This window comes from Neopsephotus bourkii, unplaced genomic scaffold (assembly GCF_033783945.1).
Source record: "Neopsephotus bourkii isolate Nb327-2 ecotype Australia unplaced genomic scaffold, CSIRO-AGI_Nbou_v1 NB_196, whole genome shotgun sequence".
Taxonomy (NCBI): Eukaryota; Metazoa; Chordata; class Aves; order Psittaciformes; family Psittacidae; genus Neopsephotus; species Neopsephotus bourkii.
This window is the reverse complement of record NW_026900709.1, coordinates 14,198,825-14,220,290: the sequence shown is the minus strand read 5'-3', so window position 1 is coordinate 14,220,290 and position 21,466 is coordinate 14,198,825. Positions and strand designations below refer to the sequence as shown.

The following is a 21,466-nucleotide window of genomic DNA, read 5'->3' as shown; positions in this document are numbered from 1 at the left end:
AAGGGAATCACCTGTGAGGTTGTTACAGACCACAGTAACTTTGTGCATGACTGGCAAAAGGCCTTTGTCATCAATCTGTCCTGACTAGACTCAGCTGGTGAATGTGGCTTCAGGAGCTACAGGTTGTCTGCAACTGTGTGAGGATCAAGGTGAGGTCAGCCAAAGCAGGTAGCTGCAATCCAGACTATCAAGAAGTATTTAAGCTGAATTGTGTTAAAGCTGACTTAGTAGCCATCTACCCAGGGAGTTACCACCTGTTCCTCCCTACTCACATACTAGCTACTATTTCTAGAGTCACAGCTCTAAGTGGGAAAATCTTCCAGTAGCATGTATACCTTAGTGAGCAGGGAGCAATTAAGCAGCTTCCTTCAGCTTGCTACATTGTGGCATGGTGTTTTGAACCATGACTGACTCCAGTTACCAGCTATAAGGACAGTCAGGCTTGAGTTAAATGATGTTGCTGATTTCTCCTTAATGTAACTTTATTTAAAGTTGCAGGAGTTTCACTGCAAGCCAGTTTTGTTATGATAGTGCCCTTTGGTACTTATTCTATATTCCTCTGGGAATGAAGCTGAGAACTCTGTTTTGTGCTTTTTTGTTGTGTTATTTTTTGTTTGTTTTGTTTAACTGGTGAAGGTACCTAAGTCAGTAACAATTGCTGTCTTCTGAATTTGACAGCTGCTTTTAAAAGGAGAGTAAGAAGGCCCACTAAAAAAGGACATCATTTGTTACTCTTGCGGATTCTGGAGATGCTGCACAGGCATCACATGCTCCATGTGGGTTTATGCTTGTTTAGTGCAGACTTGGTTTTGTTGTTGTTTTTTAGCTGCCAACTAATTTTAAGGAAACTTGTGATCAGCGTTTGCTTGATGATAAATGAAGCAGGTAAACAACTAAGAGCTCTTTGTCTGCTCTTCTGAAGTACGGGACCAGTCAGATTGATAACATCCACAAAACAGCAGTCATTTGCACTTTCCTAGTTTGATGCTGCTATTTTTGGTATCATAAGGTATGTGGCTAGGATGGAATGCCAAAATAAATCATTCCAAGACCTTGACAACAGGGAAGTTGCTCACCTGTTTTGTAAATAGAATGTGAGGCAGTACGAAGATCTTTCAATAGGGCTGTCTGTATAGGGGGGTCCCTTCTAAGTATTAGAGAACCAGAAAGGTAAATGACAGAGTTCCTGCTTTCCTTTTTAGGACAGAAGATCAGCACAGTATGTTGATTAAAATGGTCAGACCTTGTAGTCAGAAGAGAGGCCTCTAAAGGTACAAACTTGTCACACGTTTGTCCATACAATCTGCTTTGTGTCCATGTGTCTGGCTGGTGGGCAGCCTGCAGACCACCTACATGCATTGGTTTAATGCCCTATATTTTTTTGGCTACACCTGACAGGCAGATAGTAGCCTTAGTAGAAGGTGACTTGTCCCAAACAAAACAAGGATTTTCTGCGGCCTAAGCTGGTATGTTCTAGACCCTCAAAGCAGAAGACCTGTCCTAAATATATATGCTGTAATCCTCATGAATCTGTTTGGATTCAGAGCCCCCTGGAATGAAATATGTATATATATATCTCTAATAAGGATACTTCTCTATGATAATGGTGGTTTAATTTCACATTGTTTTGCACCAAAGTCAGTGGTCCCCCAGATAATTAGAACTAATTTAAGTTCTAAATCACTGTTAATACCAATTCAAATTGGGATTACTGTTCTATCATTCACCATCTTTGTTACACATCTGATGACAGAAAAGATGCTTATTAAATGCTGGTATGGCACAGGATTCCTTGGCCTCGCTCCCAGTCATTTATAACTGAAGTGCAAAACAGGCAGGGAGCTAGTTGGGCTTCTGACCCTTTGAGGAGGGCATCTCCCTTTGACAGATCAAGCTATTTCAAACCACAAGTTACGAAACAAGGTTAATAGATGTGAAAAGCAGTTGCCTGCAGACCATAGCCAGCAAGAAAAAGGTTAATGCAAGATTCAGACAAGCAGTAAGCTAGAGAAAGGAAGAAATGAAGAAACAGTTATGTAGCTGCTATTTGTTTACTAGTAACTGTATCTGTTTAGAAAGCTGAAGGAATTAGTTATTACTTTATTTTGGAATAAAAATATTTTATTCTATTTTATTTTTTAATTTTTAAACAAAGCCACCCCTTGGAAAAACTGTTGCTTTCTACTTCTGCATTTAAAATGTGAATTATTTTAATGTAATTCTTTTTATTTATTCTTTCACACTGGAGTGCTTTCTTTAGCAAAGACATCTCATACACAGGAGATGAAATTGCAGTTGACACGTGGATAAATGTCTAAATTATGCTTTATGATGATAAGCATTTAGAGACTGTATATCGTATGTCCAAACCATTTTTTCATACAGAATGTTAACAGCTTTGTAGACAAAAACTGTAACGATGATTGGTACCTGTAGGAAGTAGAATAATGCAGGCAACAAACAATAATGATCCCGTTCAAGCCAAAGGAATACCTAGCCTGACTAATTCTCTAGGGAAAACCAAACAAGAGTTGCTACCATCTTTATTATTTTGTTCTTCATATGGGTGTCCTGACCTATCAATCAGCTTTCTTTAACAGAGCCCAGCTGGCAGGTGACACTGCAGTTTATCAACCTTCGGTAAATAAAATGTTATGCTCCAGAAAAATTCAATTCCCAAAGCCCAGCCCTAAAAATCAAGAAAGCTTCTCTTCTAACTAAAGCACTTACTATCAACATTGTTTTTAAATACAACATTTTTCCTCACTTTTTTTAAAAATACAAGTCTAAACCCAAATTAAAATGAAAAGCTATGGAAACTAGGGGACTAGAAGCTACAAATCTGTTTTTAATAGTTATTAAACTGTTTTTTATTAGGGTTAGCATACAGACTTATCTACAGTTAGGAAGGATGCAAAGATTTGTTATACGAGCTAAAAACTAAAACCTTTTTTGAGTTTTGAATAGTTATAACAAAACCTTATTCTCACTTTCTGAAGCTGCAAGTCCCAAGTTAAAGCATCACAAACCAGTTACTCTGTTGTATAGGATTTTACTGTGTTAAGGTGTATCATAATACATGTAATAATGTTGTCTTTGTCAGTCACTACCATATTGTGGTAGAATGTCAAACTATAAGGAACTAATAAAATCCAAGTTAATCTTTCTTACTATTTACATCTTTCCCTTTACATATTTTGGTGCAGTCCTGTTCTGGAGATGGTGAGGAGTATGAACAGTCAGTCCAGTTATGGAGGCAGAGGTCTGTGTGCAGAGAATCTGAAGTCCACATAAGCTGTCAGACAGCACAAATGTCTTTTCCATCTCCTTCCAACACCTTGTTCTGAAATACTCTCTTAATAGGCTCAGTTTAGTTTTCCAAATACTTGTCTGGAACAAATTGAAACCCAGTTCTTCTAACTTACAGCAGAGAAAAAAATTAATTGGTCTCTGAACAACCTGAACTTCTGAAGACTTTTATGTCTTTGGGCTCTCATTTAAATGATTACATTCTAGCTAAGTCTTCTAATGAAAAGCACTTGCTTTTTCCTTTTCAGAAATCTAAGAAGAATCAGTGTATCGAAGCTGAAAATGCTTTAAGGGGTTATATAAACTTTCCTGGGCTGTGGACATACAAAAATTAAACCTCCTGGAATTCTTTGTGTCACCCTTTATTTGTGACCAGTAACATCTGTAGTCCCCCGTGTTGCAGTTTTGGTCTTAAAATTACTGAAGTAGTCAGGCTGCTTTCTTTTAACTTTTAGGATATTAATAATTTGATGCATTCCCCTTTCTGATCTTTTCCAGTGGCCTCTAGAGCTCTCTGCCTCAGAGAGGTTCCTACAGCATGCTGTTGGTGCAAACTGAAGCATTCAGCCATTCATGGAATCAATGGAGTCTAATAAATCTATTGGCTAAACATCCTTAAAAAGATTCTGGGACCTTCATTGATTGACACTATATGATTAATTCTCCGGTTGCTCCGTATTCTATGTACAGAGTGAATTGTATTACTTTCTAATCCCATCCTCTTATTCAGAGAAGCCTGTTCAGATCTCTAAGGAAATATCTATTCAGACCCTACATCTTCTACCCTCATCTGGGATAAACCACCACACTTTTAAGAAGAATCTTGGTTCTAACTGAAGTATTAGGAAAAATACTACATGTTGTTTTGGGTTTTGTTTGGGTGTTTTTGTTTTGTTTTGTTTTTTGTAAACTGGGCTGCTTGAGTGCTCATATGTTTCTTGATGGGAATAATAATAGTACACCTAATACTTTAAAGGGTTATAGTGCACATTTTCAATGGGAAAGGATTATCATCCCACTATCTTGAAGATAAAACACATGGATAAATGTACTTGAGCAAAAATGAGCTATAAAAATATCTCCAAGAGAAGATAAAATTCAAAAGAATCATCATCATGTAAGACCCCAAATTAATCTCAGATTGATATGTTAGAATTGAGCCCCTTCACTAAATTAAAAAAATTGGAATAATATTCATGGTTTTTCTGGTAGTTACCTTTTCTTACCTTATAGCTGAACGTCACGAAGGACATTATATTCTGATGTATTTGGTAACATCTTACTCAATAACTAGAAATTTATTGAAGTTTATACTTCTGAGTAGCATTAACAGGGAGATAACTGCTACAGATTATGCCCAGTGTGTGGAACTGTGGAACAGTGTCTGGGGGCTTGCTTTGTGTCAGCTCTCTCTTTGTAGATGAAAACCAGTTTTCACTATGGAAAATACAGTAATGTAAGGAAGAATGTGAAAGTCAAGAGAACTTTTTTTCCCAGTTGTTTTTGCTTGTCAGCAGGATTTGTTTTTCTCTACTGAGTGAGGCCTTACAGGCACTGGGAATAAACTGCAGCATTTTTTGTGGTCCCACTGAGAAAACCAGTTTCAGTGCTCTGAGAGAGTCCATCACTGGCCTCTTTTTTTTCCCCACTTGAAGCTGAAGCTTACTTGGTTTTGGCTTGCTTACCTGCTAGTGTGTCGCAAGCCATTCTGCAGTCTCTGGCTGAGTAACTGTTCCTGCCTTCCATAGCAGCATAAGCGAGTCCCGTCCTCATACAGGCCTGCAGATTACCAGTGTGTATTCAAAATGTGCCTTTTCTGTAAATAGTTGTTTTCATTTCAAAGCTGTTTTTGTAACTAAGAGTCTTTGACTTTTATTGGTGGTAGCTAATTGTTATGGCAGATGAACTCACTGTTGAGAGCCAATAGTGTTTCAGCACCTGGAAACAATACCATTTTACGCTGTGGTGCCTTTGGGTGAACTCGGGACACCAAGTTAAGGCTTGCTCTCGTTCTGCCTAGCTTCAGAAGACAGATTCCCTAGTTTTTTACCTTTCTAAAAAATGATGATGCATCAAAATAATGAAAGCTGTCTTGCACATGCACTCCCCTGATACTACATTTGCTTTATTCTATGGTAATTCCCATGAAAACTGAATTACTTGTGTGCTAACAATAAACAGAAGAATCGGGAGCCTTCTACCATTAGAAAATCTACAGCATCTTCTAACAAGACTGTTTTTTTCCTTCCCCTCTCACACAGCTGAGTCAGTCTGTGATGAGGCTTGTAGTTCTTATGTTTCCTAAAACCCAATGTGGATAGCAGGTTCAACTTACTGAGCTTGAAACCATGTGTGACTGAAAACATTACCACAACAGCCTTCCTAACATTACTTGTGGGTGGAACAGGGACAGTCAACATGTATTATGTCACCTTCCTCATCAGCCTGCAATCTAGGCCTGCTGAGGTTTAGATTTGGAACAATATAGGCCAGCATTCAGCTACGTTCTTGTACTGAGGTGAGAGTCGTAACCAAAGCCAGCACCAACAGTGGGAAAAAAATGGGAATTTGTAATAATGATGAGAGATGATATTGACAGTCTGACATGGCAAATCCTTGTTTGCAGTGGGAATGACTTGCAGTTAGCAGATAAGGTCAGACAGAGGATGTTTCCTATCCAAGCCATCATCAGCTACAGAAAATGTTGCTGCTTCACCCCTAGGCAATTGGCCTTGTCATCCACACCTGCCTTTACCATTTTTCCCTGATAGAAACCTGACCTTTTTATTCATGAAGCCTGTATGCTAACTATACACGTGTGTATATCCAGCAAAGAGGGTAAAGGGAGGAAATGTGAGCTTCCATTACCTGAACAAACATTTACATATCTGAACAAATCAACCAGTTCCTTAGTTTGTTCCATAGGGTATTCTGGTAAGTAAATATCTTATTCTTGACTGTATTCAAAGCTGTTTTGTCAAGGAAGGTTATGCATTAAGATTTAAAAGACTTGTATAAATATATCACCCTCCAACGTTTGTTTTTGGTTCTACCTTTGTGCTATTCCTGAATCATCCCATCTGTGGTCTGCATCAACATGTGCATGGATGTACTAAAGGTCGCTGATACCCAGGAGAAAGTTGGGCTGTGTTTTGTTGAGTAGGGAGTACAACTGCTTCGCTTACGCATGCTTCATGGCTAATCCCTCTCAGAGGAGGCATGGAAGAGGTTCATAGGTTTTTTTGCCATTAATTTCTAACCAAGATGTGAAGTTTTGATGTTCCTTTTCAGCCTTGAATTGACTAGCTAAAGAAGCATTGTGCTGTTTGAACCCTCTTCAAAATCACTTGAGGTGTTCATTCCAGATCTATAACAGAATGTCATAACCTCATTGAATATGTCACAACCCAACTCTATATTAATTACATAAAAGTGGCTTTTTTTTTTTTTACTCCACTTTTACCAAATTTATCCCAATATTCATGTGAAGGAAACATTTTTATACCTTTTAATTCCAGTTACACTCTGAGAGTGAAGCATGGCAGAAGTTTAATTCAGTGTCACCTTTTTTCTCCCTGAAGGAATCAGTAAGGATGCAAAGAGTACAGGGAAACAGTGCAAGTTCCTACTGTAGCTTTAATCCACTAAAAGAATCTTTTTCTTATGAATAATATATGTGAAAGAAAGAGCTTCAATGGGTTGATTGGTTCCAGGTGCTCTAACCATGCACCTCAAATGATAACAATGAAAGCAGAATTTTAAGGGATAGGAGAAAGAAAAGACTATCTTTAATATGCTCTTTCAAAAATAACTCCATATCCATTCATTTTATGGGAACTAATCTAACCACACACTTTTAATACATACTGTTTCTGCACTGATCTAGGATTTTGAGTTTTTGTCAGGTATCCCCGCTGTACTTTTATCAAGTTTAAACAAAATGCCTGAATAGGAAGTAGGAGACACTAAGGAAGAAATCAAGCCATACAAAAAAAATAATTGCATATTATATTATAGTAACTGTATCTTATTGCACAGTGAATCAAAAGGACAGCTCAATGATTTTCCAGTGCACTCTCCTGGCACTCAAGCCTTATCTGTGTCATACCTGCTATAATAGTCAATTAAAATAAATTAATTTTCATTTTCACCGTTTGTTGTGCTCTTTCTCCTGCTTAACATTTATAGAGTTGACTTTCCATGAGGTTTTTGATGAATATTGGTGGAAAAGACAGCATACTTTCAGGCTTCTAATCTTTTAAAATAGGGAATAGATTACTTGAAGAACAGGAGGATTATTAAATATTACTTGAGATAGCTAGTAATGGAACCTCTAAGCTCATACTGACTTATTTCTTATTGCCAGTTGAACTTTGTGTAATGTAAATCATAGAACCACAGAACGGTTAGGGTTGGAAAGGACCTTAAGATCATCCAGTTCCAACTCCCCTGCCATTGGAAGCGATGCCTCACACTAGACTATGTTGCCCAAGGCTCTGTCCAGTCTGGCCTTGAGCACCATCAGGGGTGGAGGATTTACCACTTCTCTGGACAGCCTGTTCCAGTGCCTCAACACCCGCACAGTAAAGAACTTCTTCCTTATTTCTAAACTAAACTTTCTCAGCTTAAGTTTAAACCCATTATCCCTTGATTTGCTACAGTCCCTAATGAAGAGTCCCTCCCCAGCATCCTTGTAGGCCCCCTTCAGATACTGGAAGGCTGCTATGAGGTCTCCATGCAGACGTCTCTTCTCCAGGCTGAACAGCCCCAACTTTCTCAGCCTGTCTTCATATGGGAGGTGCTCCAGTCCCCTGATCGCTCTTGTGGCCCTCCTCTGAACTTTTTCCAACAGTTCCATGTCCTTTTTGCATTGAGGACACCAGAACTGCACACAATACTCCAAGTGGGGTCTCACTAGAGCAGAGTAGAGGGGCAGGATCACCTCCTTTGACCTGCTGGTCATACTCCTTTTGATGTAGCCCAGGATATCGGTGGATTTCTAGGCTGTGAGTGCACACTGCTGGCTCATGTTCAGTTTCAGTGCCAAGTCCTGCACTTAGGCTACAACAACCTCATGCAATGCTACAGGCTTGGGGAAGAGTGGCTGGAAAGCCACAGCCGAGGGAACTGGGGCTGTTTAGACTGGAGAAGAGAAAGCTCAGAGAGGACCTTAGCACTTTCTCCAACTACCTGAAAGGAGAATAGAGAGGGGAGGTGGCTGGTCTCTTTTCCCAAGTAACAAGTGATAGGACAAGAAGAAATGGCCTCAAGCTGTGCCAGGGACGATTTAGATTGGATATTAGGAAAAATTTTTTGACCAAAGGGTGATCAGGCACTGGAACAGGCTTTCCAGTGAAGTTGTGCAATCACCATTCTTGAAAGTGTTCAAAAACCGTGTAGATGCCCAGTGACATGGTTTAATGGTAGACTTGATGATCTTAAAGGGCTTTTCTATCCTAGTTGATTCTATGATTTGTGCCTTTCACTTCTCTTTCCAGGTTGCTCTATTACTTGCATCATGACTGTATGAAACCCACAGGAATAATTGAGGTTTACAGTATATAAAGATTTCACACCAGTGTATTAAAACAAATGATGTGTGTCAGCAGATCCGCATCTGTGACTTTGGAGACAAACAGAACCCATGTGTTTCTGGATGCATCAGGAGAACTTGTAGAGTTAAATTTATATGATCCAACAACATGCAACATTTGTAGAATTGCAGCTGTCTTTTCACATATATTCTTAAAATATAAACCATTTTATGTGCTAAAAATCCCGAGATGTAGCTGTTGGGAATAATTGTGGAAATGCAGCTTTCCCCAGAAATGATATGCTTTTGGAATCAGATTTTGAATCCTTTTTGAATCATTTGAAGATGATAACCTACTGTTTAAGGAGAAGCATACAGTTTCTCAGGTTTGTATAATTATACCTTCATCTTGCCAGCAAACTGTGGAAAGTGTTGTAATGGAATGTAAGAGAATGTTTTAAGGGTTTTGGAAGTGTTTTTACTCAGAAAAATCGTTAGTAGTCCTCTGCTACTGTTTTAAAATATCTGTCAAACATGCAGAGAAATGCTTTTGTAACTTATTTTTTAATTTTATTACAATCAGGTTAACACATCTTTCACATTCACATACAGTTACTACGTTAAGAAAATACTGAGGTCATGAAAGAAGGAAATACAGCTATGGCAAACTTGGGTATCCTAGTAGGTGTTTTCCTGTATTATTCACTGAGCTGTCTTTGGTTCAAGTGCCACGTGCAGTGTTAAGAACATGGAATTTCTCCATACTTGGAATTCGGAAGGATTTCGAAGGGCTTCCTGATCAAAATGTGGCTTTTTGCAGTGAAAGCTATGAAACTGCCTACTCATTGCAAGTCTACTAAAGACACAGAGATGGATGACTTTGGATCAGTGATATGCTTTTCTTATATTATTATTTTAGTGGTAACGCAGAGCAGAAGGAAAATCGGAACTTCTCAGTGCCAACATATGACCAAATTATGCAGACAGATTTGAAAGAAATTAATTAAAAAACTGAACACATGGCAAAGGAGATTTGAAGTTTGTCTTCCAAAGATTTTAACAAGTTCAGTTCTGAGAACAAACTAACTCTTGAGGGCACCTATTCCCAATTAAGAACCTTACCGAATGTCTATTAAAGTCATGGAAAAAGACTCCTATTGACCTGGATGACTGTTCAATTAAATCTTTGTCTACTTAATGGCAGATCCCTCACCTTGTCATGCTGATCTTAGTATGAGAGTGTCATTCTGGGATCAGTGTGGACTGGCTAGCAGAGAAAAACATAGCAGAAGAAAAAAATAATGGGATTCAAAGCAAAACTTTTGCCTCCCTTTGCAGCAGTTGATGTTATGTAGAGTTTTAAGAATGGATTGCAAAAAAAATAAAATCAGTTTTGGTAGCAAGACTTTCCTGTAAGTGCTATGCTTTTGTGATGCAAATTGGTGTCATAATTCACAGATCATAGGAAAAGCATTTCACCATGCAGCAGACTACTAAAGAGTGACCTCTCACTGGTTAGGTGTTTTCATATGAGTGATTTGACAGCAGAACAGTCTTGCCGAGTTTACAAACACCTTAAACCATAGTGGAAGGCAGTCGAGTCAGACCAAGAACACAGCATAGTCTCAGCATAGAAAATAGCATGCAATACCTAATAGATTAAGACACCCATTCAGTGAAGGAAGTAAAGGTCAAGTATCACTGAGACAAGAGAAAAATCTACTGCACGTTGTGCTTATATTATGCTTAAATTATAAAGCAAGCTCTATGTTGAAAGTCTATAGTATTTCAAAAAAAAAGAATTTAATAGTACTAAGGATTTATATTACTTCATTTATCTTTTTTAAAATCAAAATATTTATCATACTGAACTCACTTGAACAGATTTGGTTTAAAGGTAGTTATTTAAAGAGAGATAATAATTTTTTTTTCTGCCAGTAGTAACAGTATATGTGAAAAAGACAATCAGTTCTGTCATGGACCAGGATGGTGTGGTTAAGAAACGGAAAACATCTCACTTGGCAGGTTCTCAATTCATTTCTGATGCCTGGCTGGTAAAATATTAAGCCCTTAAACTTACGGAAGATGACAGTCTGAAAATAAAGTGTTACGATTTCATCCACAGAACCCCCTTCTGAATTTCTTTACAGGTGATTTGTACAACATTTTTTATTTTTTAGTATTTATTTCAGGAAGTTTTTTATAAATGCTTGGTTATACACAGATGACCATTAATTCTTCATGCTTTTAGGAACTGCATGAAGTCTACCCAGAAATCTTTTGCATCTGTTACAAGACAGCGTGGTTTTGGTTTTTCTTTGTATTTGATGGGTAATTTAATCTACAAATGGAACGTATATTTTGCTTGCATATTGTTTGTAGCAAAGGCAGTCTACTGTTGGCAACAGAACGCTCTCCCACCTGCTGAAAGAACACTAAAACCTGCATTTTTGAAATGGCACTCAACAGATGAAACAGGAAGACTGCTTCCACAACCCTACATTTATTCATTTTTCTATACTGCAGTTGCCTTTTAAATGCTAGAATGGTAGAAAATGTCATACAGCCCCTACTGGAAATAGGCTTCCTTGTTTACTACTTCCTTTTTTACTCACTATATAAACACACAATTGCAGAAATCCCATTGTTTGCCTGTTCCCCAGCCAATGTCCAGAAGTTTTATTTGTTTCACTAGCTGTACTGAAAACTAGCTTACATGTGTTTTTCTGTAGATTAGCAAATCTATGCAGAAAATAAATGCTCAAAGACAACACCATCTCCCCCTCTATCCCCCCCACCCCCCAAGTTTCTTGCATATGCAAGAATGCTATATAATATTTTAAAACTGCTCAGCTACAGTGCAACAGTAAAATAGCTTGACAGTAAGAACTGTACAATATTTGCATCTCCGTTTAACCTTGAATGCCTTTCTGGGTGCTGTGCACCAAAAAGCTCAAAGCTAGTTTGTTTAAATGCTTTCATACTATTCTGTGTACCTACGTTATGGGACTCGCTGCAGGATTTGGGGGAAAAAAAAAGTGTCTGTGTGATTCAAGCTGCAATCTCATTGGAATTAAAGTAATTTGAGTAACGTCCAAGATTTCAAAAAGGCTTAGAAGATCTCTGATTTCTCCTGCTTGAGAAAGGCAGAATTCCCATGTTCTGTAAGCATAAATTGGCTAGTCTAATTAAAGGTTTATAAAATGTACAAATAAATTACTGTCTTCTTCTGTATGAAACATTGTTTGTTACACTGTTATGATTGCATGTTAAAAGACCACACACAGTGGCAGTGTAGAAGGATTTTACTACTTGGGCATAGACTGAAGTGCATGAAATGCAGAAAATCTGCAGTCACTTTGCAGTTCTGGCACAGGCCTGCTTTTGGTGCAGTGCAGCATGTGCACCAACTCAGGAGCACAGAAACTTGCTCTGTTGGCAGTCCAGAAGGGCAAGTCCCAAGAAAAGTTAAATTAGAGGTGATCTATAAAGCTGTAACTTGCTGTGCTTTGGGTAAAAATAAAAGAAATAGGGAGGGGAAATGAATTTTCAGGGACATGCTTTAATACAGATTTTGAGAAATATTTGACTCTTTGGAGCTTTAAATGACAGTCAATTTAGCTGGACCGATGCACTGACTCAACTTGATTGCATTTTTTTCTATTTGAAAAGTTTGGAATGTCTTTATCTGGTATGGGAGAGCTGTACTCAGTACAAAGTGGTGTTTACTGTCTGGGCAAGATTTGTGGCAATACAGATGGGATGTGCGGATGGCCCACATTTAATTAAGATTGTTAAAATCAGTTGTGAAGTATCTATCTTATCCATTCAGTTTATTCTTTAGAGGGAGAGAATTATAGGAGGAAGAAATAAACAAAACCCAAGACCTACAAACCCAACCAAATTAGCTGCTTAACAGAGATTAGTAAAATGTTGTAATTGCATGCAATTATCTTTAAGTAGATAGAAAAATATGTGCCATTGGAGGTGTAACATGAAGTTACTTCAGACAGCTGTTCTTTTCTACCAGAACAGGCTGTGATCAATTATGTAAAATTGGAATAATATGAAAGCATAATTTTATTTGCTGTATCTTAAGGTGATACATTAGTTCTCACAATTTATTGAGATACTGTGTATTTGTGCATGGTACTGATCTCTGTGGGAGAAAGTATTTTGAAGAAACTTACAAGAACTAGATTTAGTGCTCTTAATTCCATGCTAATTCTGTCCAATTATATTTTTAGTAGGGGGTGCACAGTACCATTGCCATTTAGTGTAATGGTCCGGTCGAGACCTGGATGTTCAGCCATGGCTGAGGTAGAAGTTAAAACACCTGTGGTGAGACAATGGCTTAGCAGCCTACTAGTAATTTCTGAAGATATTGTAAGCTAATTTGTAAGAGGGGTCTTGTCTGGGTTCTTTTGCCCTCAGCTTTACACAGTGTCTCTGACCTAAAGAGACTGATGAAGTCTCCAAGTCTGGACCTGACGAAGCTGATCAGGACAGCCTGCAGACATTTTGAACCAGTGGAGTTCATTCTTCATAAACACGGAGCTCACTTTTGAGAGAAAGTAGGAAAACTTGTTTGTTCTATAAAAAACATTTTCTCAGCAATGCAGCACATAGATTTACAGTTACTTTTTCTTCTAGTAGCTTCGCATATTGATCTTTGGTCATTGCACTGTCCAGTAGCCTGTCATCAGTGAACTGTTAAACTGGCATTTCTCTTTTAGAAGAAGATAACAGTGAAGTCCTAGCTCATTAATGTGAGTTTCCCTATTGATTTCTGTAGCACCTGGACTTTTGATAGTATGAAAAAGCTTTACAGGCTAGAATAGCTACACGTTAATCACTTTGTAATACCTGCACATTTAGAGAATCAGTAAATGTGTAATTCATATAATTTCAGGCTTTTTATAAGTGATGGCATCTGAAGAGGAAAACATATGTAGATAAAAGCTGAATAAATTCAAATAAGACAAGAAATGTCTGTCAATGATGCTAAAGTTATAAAAGTGTATTAAAAAAACAGGTTGAAAGAATAAGGAATGAGATTATCACGTGTTTAACACAGGGAGAATAAGTGACAGTGAAAAGAGGGACTGCTGAATATGAATGTGAACTATGCATATGGCATATATTGTGGGGTTTTTGTTTTTCTTTTCTTAAGCATGTGGGACATATTTTGTCTCATAGCTTTCAGTAACCTGGAGTCAGCCCCTTTTTAAAGTTAAATTATGTTGTTTCTCAAAACAAACACACAAAAATGTAGAAAGAGACTGTGTCATTGTCTTTAAGAAATACGGGTGGAAGATGACAAAGCCAAGTGGTTTTTATACTTAATAAAAATAGCAAGTATTTCTAGTGCATGTGAGGGTAAAGAAATGTTAAAAGATAAAAACATGAGTATTCACTCTGAGGTAAAATGTAGTACAAGCAAATCAAAAGGCCTCTCAGAGTTTCACATCTTGTAAAAGAAATGTTCCTGTAAAGTGTATGTAAATCTAAAGAAAGAAGAATAGAAGAGAACATTTGTCTGAAGTGCTTCTCAGGTGCACAGAGACAGTATCATTTTCAAAGAAAATCTTATTTCTTAAAGAAAGTCACAGATGTCTACATTATTAAATTGCCTTTTATGGAAACTTTTGGAAAAGTTCTGAACATTCATTGTGCAGTATGCATCTCATTTTGAAACTGGCTGGGCTGGCACATCCAAATGCTAAATACTGTACGATATAATATTATTTATTATGTTTCCAGTAAAAGGAAAAAAGATTTATTTTTTTAATCATGAAAATCAAGTCAACACTCCGTTATCTGCAATGAAAACAGACTAGAAGAAGCTGTCTTTCCCAGAGTGGGGGAGAATTTAATTTCATTGCTTTTGAAGCTTGGTGCGCCTCTTTTGACTGGTTCTCCCAGAACTGCTCAGTGTGTGTGCTATGCAAACATGTGGAGCCAGTTCAGGTGTCCCATCTGGGTCTGCCTGGCACAGTGAGACATTGTGGAACGAGAAGTGGTGGCAGGGCATGGCAGGCATGCCCAGACTTGGCTGCACTTTGGCTTCACATTACCAGACAATTTGTGTCCTATTTGGCTTCTGCAGAACCACATTCTGGCAGTACTCCAGAGCTGGTGTCACCTTGTTATAACCAAGCACTTACATACAAATCCAGGCTGCACACAATGCATGTCCAATTCTTTCTTATTTACTGAAATTTTTAGTATGTGATTTCAGAGGTTATTGCCTGAAGTAAGTCTTTAATTTATCTGAAATAAGGAGGAGCTTATTCATTGATCACTGAAATAAGCTTTAGAACTTGTAAAAAGCAAATTGTCCCATTCCTCGTAGAGAAAGGAGAGCTAGGCCAGGAAGCAACACCTGAGAATAACCGCTGGACAGCCACTGCATGTCTGACTAACTCTAATCTTGTCTCACAGGTTTAGCTCCTTTCCGCCACTGTGTTAGTCTTAAGCAGAACAGGCCTTATTTTTCCAGCTGTTTTCAGTGATTCATGTGAAAAAGAAAACATTACAGAAATTAAACATATAGATGGCACCAAAAATTTAAGTCAATTTGCATTCTCTTTTTGTTAGCTTTATCATGGCTGGCACGACAAGGCACGCAGATAATACCATCTGTCTTAGCGTACATTGTAGTATTTTTAAATGCTATTGGCATTAAAAATTGTGGTAGAAAAGGAGAATTTGTCTTCAGTTGACCTTGCCTTTTAATCTTTTCAATTTCAACTGAACCAAAAGGGAGGAGGAGAGCCATCACAAGCATGGCAGCAAACATTACTAGACCTCACATTTCAAGGAGAGAAGCATTTTGGTAAAAAAGAAAGATAGCAGTTAGGATCACTGCTGGGTGAAAAGATGCAGGATGAATTTAACTGTCTTGCTAGGGAGTCCATGCAGGGAAGAGATACCACAAATGAAAACCAAGAATAGATATGGGCTCATAAGACTTGCAGGTTGCAGTACTGCTTGTTTTTGCAGAACTGCTTTGTTTTCTGTCAGAGTTAGCTTGCTCTTCAGTCTACATCTGTTTGTTTGGTACGTCTGCTGCCTCTAGTCATTGCATTGATGGGGACCTCATCTTCCTATCTACATGTAATGAATCAGCAGATACCATGTACTGGATAAAAGAAAGGGGAGGAAAAAGAAGTTTTCTTAATGATATCCTTGTTAGATGAAAGTGAACTGGCTACATCACAGTCTAGATTAGGCACTGATGTTTTCTAAAAATAAGCTTCTTAAATATGCAGAGCTTTAATTTTGCTGTACTTGGAAACATTAAATTATCATTTGCTTTGACTTCTGCTGGTATTTCTGATTATCAGCAGTCACGCAATCTCAGAACTGCCCTTGCAAGACAGTTCCACCTTCTCCTGGCTCGAGTAGTGTATTTTGCAAACAACATCATTATTTTGGATTTTTTCTCGTAACCTTTTTACTAGGTCACCATCTGTTACAGCAGCTGCATGTTTCATGTGAAGTAGACAAGACACTGATTTTGTATTTAGGAACATGCACCTGTGAGAACCGACTGTCCCCTGATGAGCAAAGACCTTAGCTGAGCATAGAGCCAGTGAGGAGTACCACCTCCTAAACTACTGCTATTACTCCCTGCAACCCTGAGACTTTTTCTTGTCCTTGAAACCAACTGGCATCAACTGTAGTAAGTACCTTAGAAATAATGGTAAGCAATAATGAAATGTTTACAAATGTATGACTTAGAGGTGTTCAGCACAATTGGCATGCCATAATGCTTCCAGTTTTGGAAGCATTCAGTTATCAAATGCAAGGTTTGTCTCTGCAGTTCTTGTGGAATAAAGACTATAGATGTTTTTCCTTAAAAGTTACCTTAAAAGTTACAGGATTTGGCTTGAGTATCTTACAGGAATAGATGCAAGAATGATCTGAAAGGGTGAAAGAATTAAATGGCTGAGGCTAATATGCAGCTTTCCGTAAGAAGCACAGATTTAAACAGTGTCAGTGAAATACACATGCTGAAGGAATGCTTAACGTTTAACAGGTAATGGTAGAATAAATCTCTGCAAAGCCTTCTGGGAAGGTAGCAGTAATATCACTGATTTAGGATGTACTTCACATACGTTTGCAGCAAGTGTCCATGCAGGAGACAATAACTAATCTATTCTTTGTGCAAAAAAGGTGTTGGAAAGTGAATTGTTAGCTACTTCTTCATTATATAAAATTATGACTTGTTTGAGAAGATACCAGTTTGGGGTTTGATGTATCATTTAAACTACTTTTTGCTGACAAGTAATAGCTTGTAATACAGTTGGAAAGATTTGCATTTTAGAAGTGCGACAAGATTAAAACCAACCAGCCACAAAAACATCTCCTCTCTCTGGCTTTTTTAACTTGAAATAACAAGTGTGTAACAGATTTCAGCAGCAGTTCAGAGTCTTAAACACTTTCTTAATGACCTTGATCAACAGGTAGGTACAAGTAGGTACAGTTATGGCTGTATATGCCAGCCATATATATGAAGAATGAGTTACCCTATGCAGGAGTCTGCCTCATCTGGTTTTTACACGTATGTAAATCATGTGTATATATTAAAAAGTATCTATTTCCAAGCATATATACATAAACAAAATTATGTATACAATTATGCATTTGTATATATTACTAACAGTAGTTAACTTCTAAGTAGTTCAGGAAATCAGCTTGACTCTACACCACCTCATGATATGACAACCTGCTTTTAATAACAGAAAAAAAACCCGCAGATTTCTATGCAGGTGTGCAGACTAAGAGGACCTCATTGCATCTGGAAGCATTGAAGTGACTGCTGTGAGAGCTAGCTGCAAGTGTGCCAAATGAATACCATGCAGCAAGAGGATGAGTTCTGCTTCAGGCACCTATGGACCATAAATGCCAGTCTGGAACTTTTTGATAGCTGCAGTTTTTTCACAGAAACGATCTATTCACATGAATAATCAGTTTTCCTCAGTCATATTCCTCTTTTTTCTTTTCTCATCAGAAGAAACCCCCCTTTTCTTTTAGCTGCTTTTTCAAATAATTTCAAATTAGTTCATGACTCCACACAGACTTACTTCATCTGCAGGATGACAAAAGCTTTCTTGATCGCATGAATGTAATTTTCTTTTAATGAGAACTCTTGAGACTTCTAACATGAGCAGCAAATATACAAAAATGGTTTCTTTGTTTTTAAGATTCATTCCATGAAATAGTACTAAATTAGGTCAGGCATGAAAGTTTGAGGCTCACATCTCTAGAAAGAACATAACTTATCATTCACTAGTAATAATGTATTTTAATAACATTCAAGTTAAATCTCTAAGCATCCCTATTTGCCTCTATTTGAAACTACTGTAATAGAAATGAAATACTGGTCCCATGTTTCAGATGAAGCTAAAAGTGAGCCCTGTGACTAAACTATGCTGGATGTGGTTTAAAGAAAATTTTCACTATGCATTTTATAGAGCTATTAATACAACTATTTAATAATCAATAATGAGATTTATGAGGCTTCTTAATTTTATTGATTTTTTTTTTTTGCAAAGAGTAGGTCATGTTAGGCATAATATATTTTCTACTTTCATTGCTGAAAATGCCCTTTTCTGTCTTTGAATAGCCAATGCTCAAAAAAGAGAAGTCAAAGGCTATTTTTTAAAAATGTTGTTTTCCTATCACAGTTTTAGTTTTCATTTAGAGTTCTGAAGAGTTTATATGGGGTATCTGCCCACAATTTCTCTCTTACTATTGCACATACCTTGTAAAAATTGTTCAACTTATCTTTTTATAAAAGAAATAATAAAAGCCCATCATTATTTGCCCATTATGCTATGAAGCTTACAATGCAAATAAACTGTATGTAGCAGCTTTGTTAGCATGACAGTGATTATGATCAACACAGAAATTATGTTTAAAAAAAAAACCCCAACGCTCATTTGTAATATGTAACCAGTGTTAGACTGATTTTCCTCTGGTGGAATAATATTTAAAATAGGGTTTACAAGATTTCATTGACCAGCTGGCGTATTTTAATTTTTTTTGCCCTCCACAGGGGTTTTTCTTCTATTTTCAAGTCTAACAGAAGTGATTTTAATTATTATTTCATTACTGTTAGTAATTTAGTCTTTATGAGATAATTGCAGGATGACTGTTCGGATGCCTGATAAGAATTCAGGTACCATCGGAGCAGAGATGGTTTGACTCAGCTGGAGTTAGAGCTATCACAGAAGTAGAGGCTACTAGAAAATCAAGATTTTTCTGCCACTAGTACATTATGGGAAATACGTTAAATAGCAAACAGCAATGCCCCTTAGGTAACCTCTGTCTCATACAACTTTTTTCTAGATTAATTTATGCTGTTTGTTATTTCAGGGTGCAGAAGACTTGGTGATGGGGGAAGGCACTTAAAAGAAAACCAAAGTAACAAAAGCAAAAGGTCTGATAGAAGAAGTCATTAAACTTACTAAGAAAGGAAACTGAATTCCCTTATGGAGGTTGTTCCTCTCAAATAAATTTTTCCTTCAGGTTGACTTTGTGGTGCTGCAGTACTGGGCTAGACTAGACTAGAGACCAGTAGCATCAGGAAATCCAGTGATGACTCTTGCAGGTTATTCAGTTACGGGGTCCCTCTGGTGAATATTTGGAGAACATCTGTCTGACCTGTTTTATCTAAAATCCGTATACCAACTGTATATTTCTCAGAGCGAAAGCTGCAGCATCATCCAGGGCTAGCAAGTGGTACTGGATTTTGTAAAATCTGAAAGTTTAGTGCCAGAGATTCAGGTTGCTGTTCTTTAGGTCTATTCTTGTACGTAACAAACAAAGGACATTTTAGCAGACACTGATGCAAACCAGGAAACCTCTTACTATAGCTTTCAACTCATTAAAGGCCTTCCCAGTTGGCAGTATGAGAATAAAAGCTCTTACAAATGGATGGGGGGGGGTGGGGTGGGGTGGGAGAGGGGAAGGGAGAAATACAAGGAGAAAATAGTGACATGAATTAATGAAGAGTGGATGAAATTCATCAATTTAAAATAGCTGACATGCTGAATAAACTTATTTAAGAAAAGATGCTGTCTTCCAAGAGATAGGAGGAAAAACGTAATGTAGAACCTGTAAAACATCTACTGAATATTACAAATAAGGAAATGCTTGAGAAATTTTAATATTCAATATATTGTTAATGTTTGTGCTCCCTTTAATAAATCCTTCATGAACTTCTGAGAATTAGTTCAGTAAAGAGAAGTCTCTGAAAAATGAGGATGAAAGCAACAGCATTAATATTTCTCCTGAATTTTAAACCTGAACAATTTAGTGCTACCTGCCATTGTTTATACATTTGCACCAGCTGTTATTGTTCAGACTCGTGCTGTGATTCATACACAGAGCACACTCTAAAACTGCATATGCCAAAGAGAGTGTTGCTTCTTGTGTAGTTCTTACTAAGAAACCAGGGGAAATATGGCACATGTAATCAGTTAACTCTGTGTTATGCCACGGTTATGCCAGAGGTGTCAACAGAACAAACAAATGTTTTTTTTCCTGTGCTGAATTAGAACAGTGTTACTTCCACAAGTGTCTGCTACTTACTCAAAGGCAGAAGGTGCTGGCAACTATTTGGAACTTTCAAACAGTGGTTTACAAGAAGTTACCTAAGAGTGCTTGATTGGGAAGTTCTTCACATCTTTGTTCCCCATTTTCCATGTTTGTTAGTCATTGTATTTCTACTCATTCTTCGTTACTAGTTATCATCCCCAAATAGTGCACTGTGTGGACTTCATGTTGGTAGTCAAAAAAATCTGTCCTTTTGGCTTCTTACTGTTTTAGACTTTTTTCCTTTGTTTTCATCCTTTAAGTTGTTACCAGAAAATGCTTAAAATCTGCTCAGGTCAGCAACAGAAAAAGCATATCCCTCATTTGAATAGTTTTTTGCTGAATTATGAGTAAGTGACACTTATACCATAAAAAGATCAGAAGCGGTGTACGTGCTATTTCATAATTATTAAGGTAGAGCTGAAGTTCTGTGTTTATAGGTTGTAACTCTCTGACTTAAATGATACCAATTAAATATATTTATGAAACTTTTAAGAGTTGGAGAAAAAAAAATCACTCTACACTGCAAAACCAGGTCTAGCCATGATTGTGTTTGTGAATGGATAAATAATTCATTATTCAGGGAAATAAAGTGGTCTGAATATTCATCAATATTCTGTTACATGTGAATTAAGTAAATACAAACTGATCTTTTGGGTAATGTTACTGATATGGCTATGTTTTACAGTGTCTACGTGAGAAAATAAATTTATGAGGAAAAGAGCAAGGTAATGTCAAGCAGTGGAAAAGGCAATCAAAACCTTTGAGAGGGCCCACGAAATGGAACTTGAATATATTCACATCTTGACACCAAGGAAAAATTTTGCTTACGTTTTTGTTGGCATTTCTTTAAAAATCTCACACTTGCCTGAAAATGTGGTTGTTGATACCTGAATATGGTGGTGACGATAATACAGTCTTAAATCAGCATATTGGATAACTTCATAATTTTGCACAGAGAAATGTGATTTTCTCTTTCATCCCTTAATGCAATTGTATGTATAGAAAGATTACATA

The 21,466-nt window shown here is 37.4% G+C and overlaps 1 protein-coding gene across 13 annotated transcripts in view; it reads left to right on the top strand.

Annotated features, from left to right (window-relative positions):
* B3GALT1 (beta-1,3-galactosyltransferase 1) overlaps window positions 1–21,466 on the top strand; it is a 201,703-nt gene that overhangs the window by 25,431 nt on the left and 154,806 nt on the right. Inside the window, exon 2 of one of the 13 annotated variants that reach the window (XR_009723917.1) lies at window positions 3,808–4,652. The exons of the other annotated variants lie outside the window; for them this stretch is intronic. The gene's annotated coding sequence lies outside the window, so the exon portion shown is untranslated. Of the gene's footprint in view, window positions 1–3,807; window positions 4,653–21,466 lie in introns of those variants that run through there. 13 annotated transcript variants of the gene reach the window in all.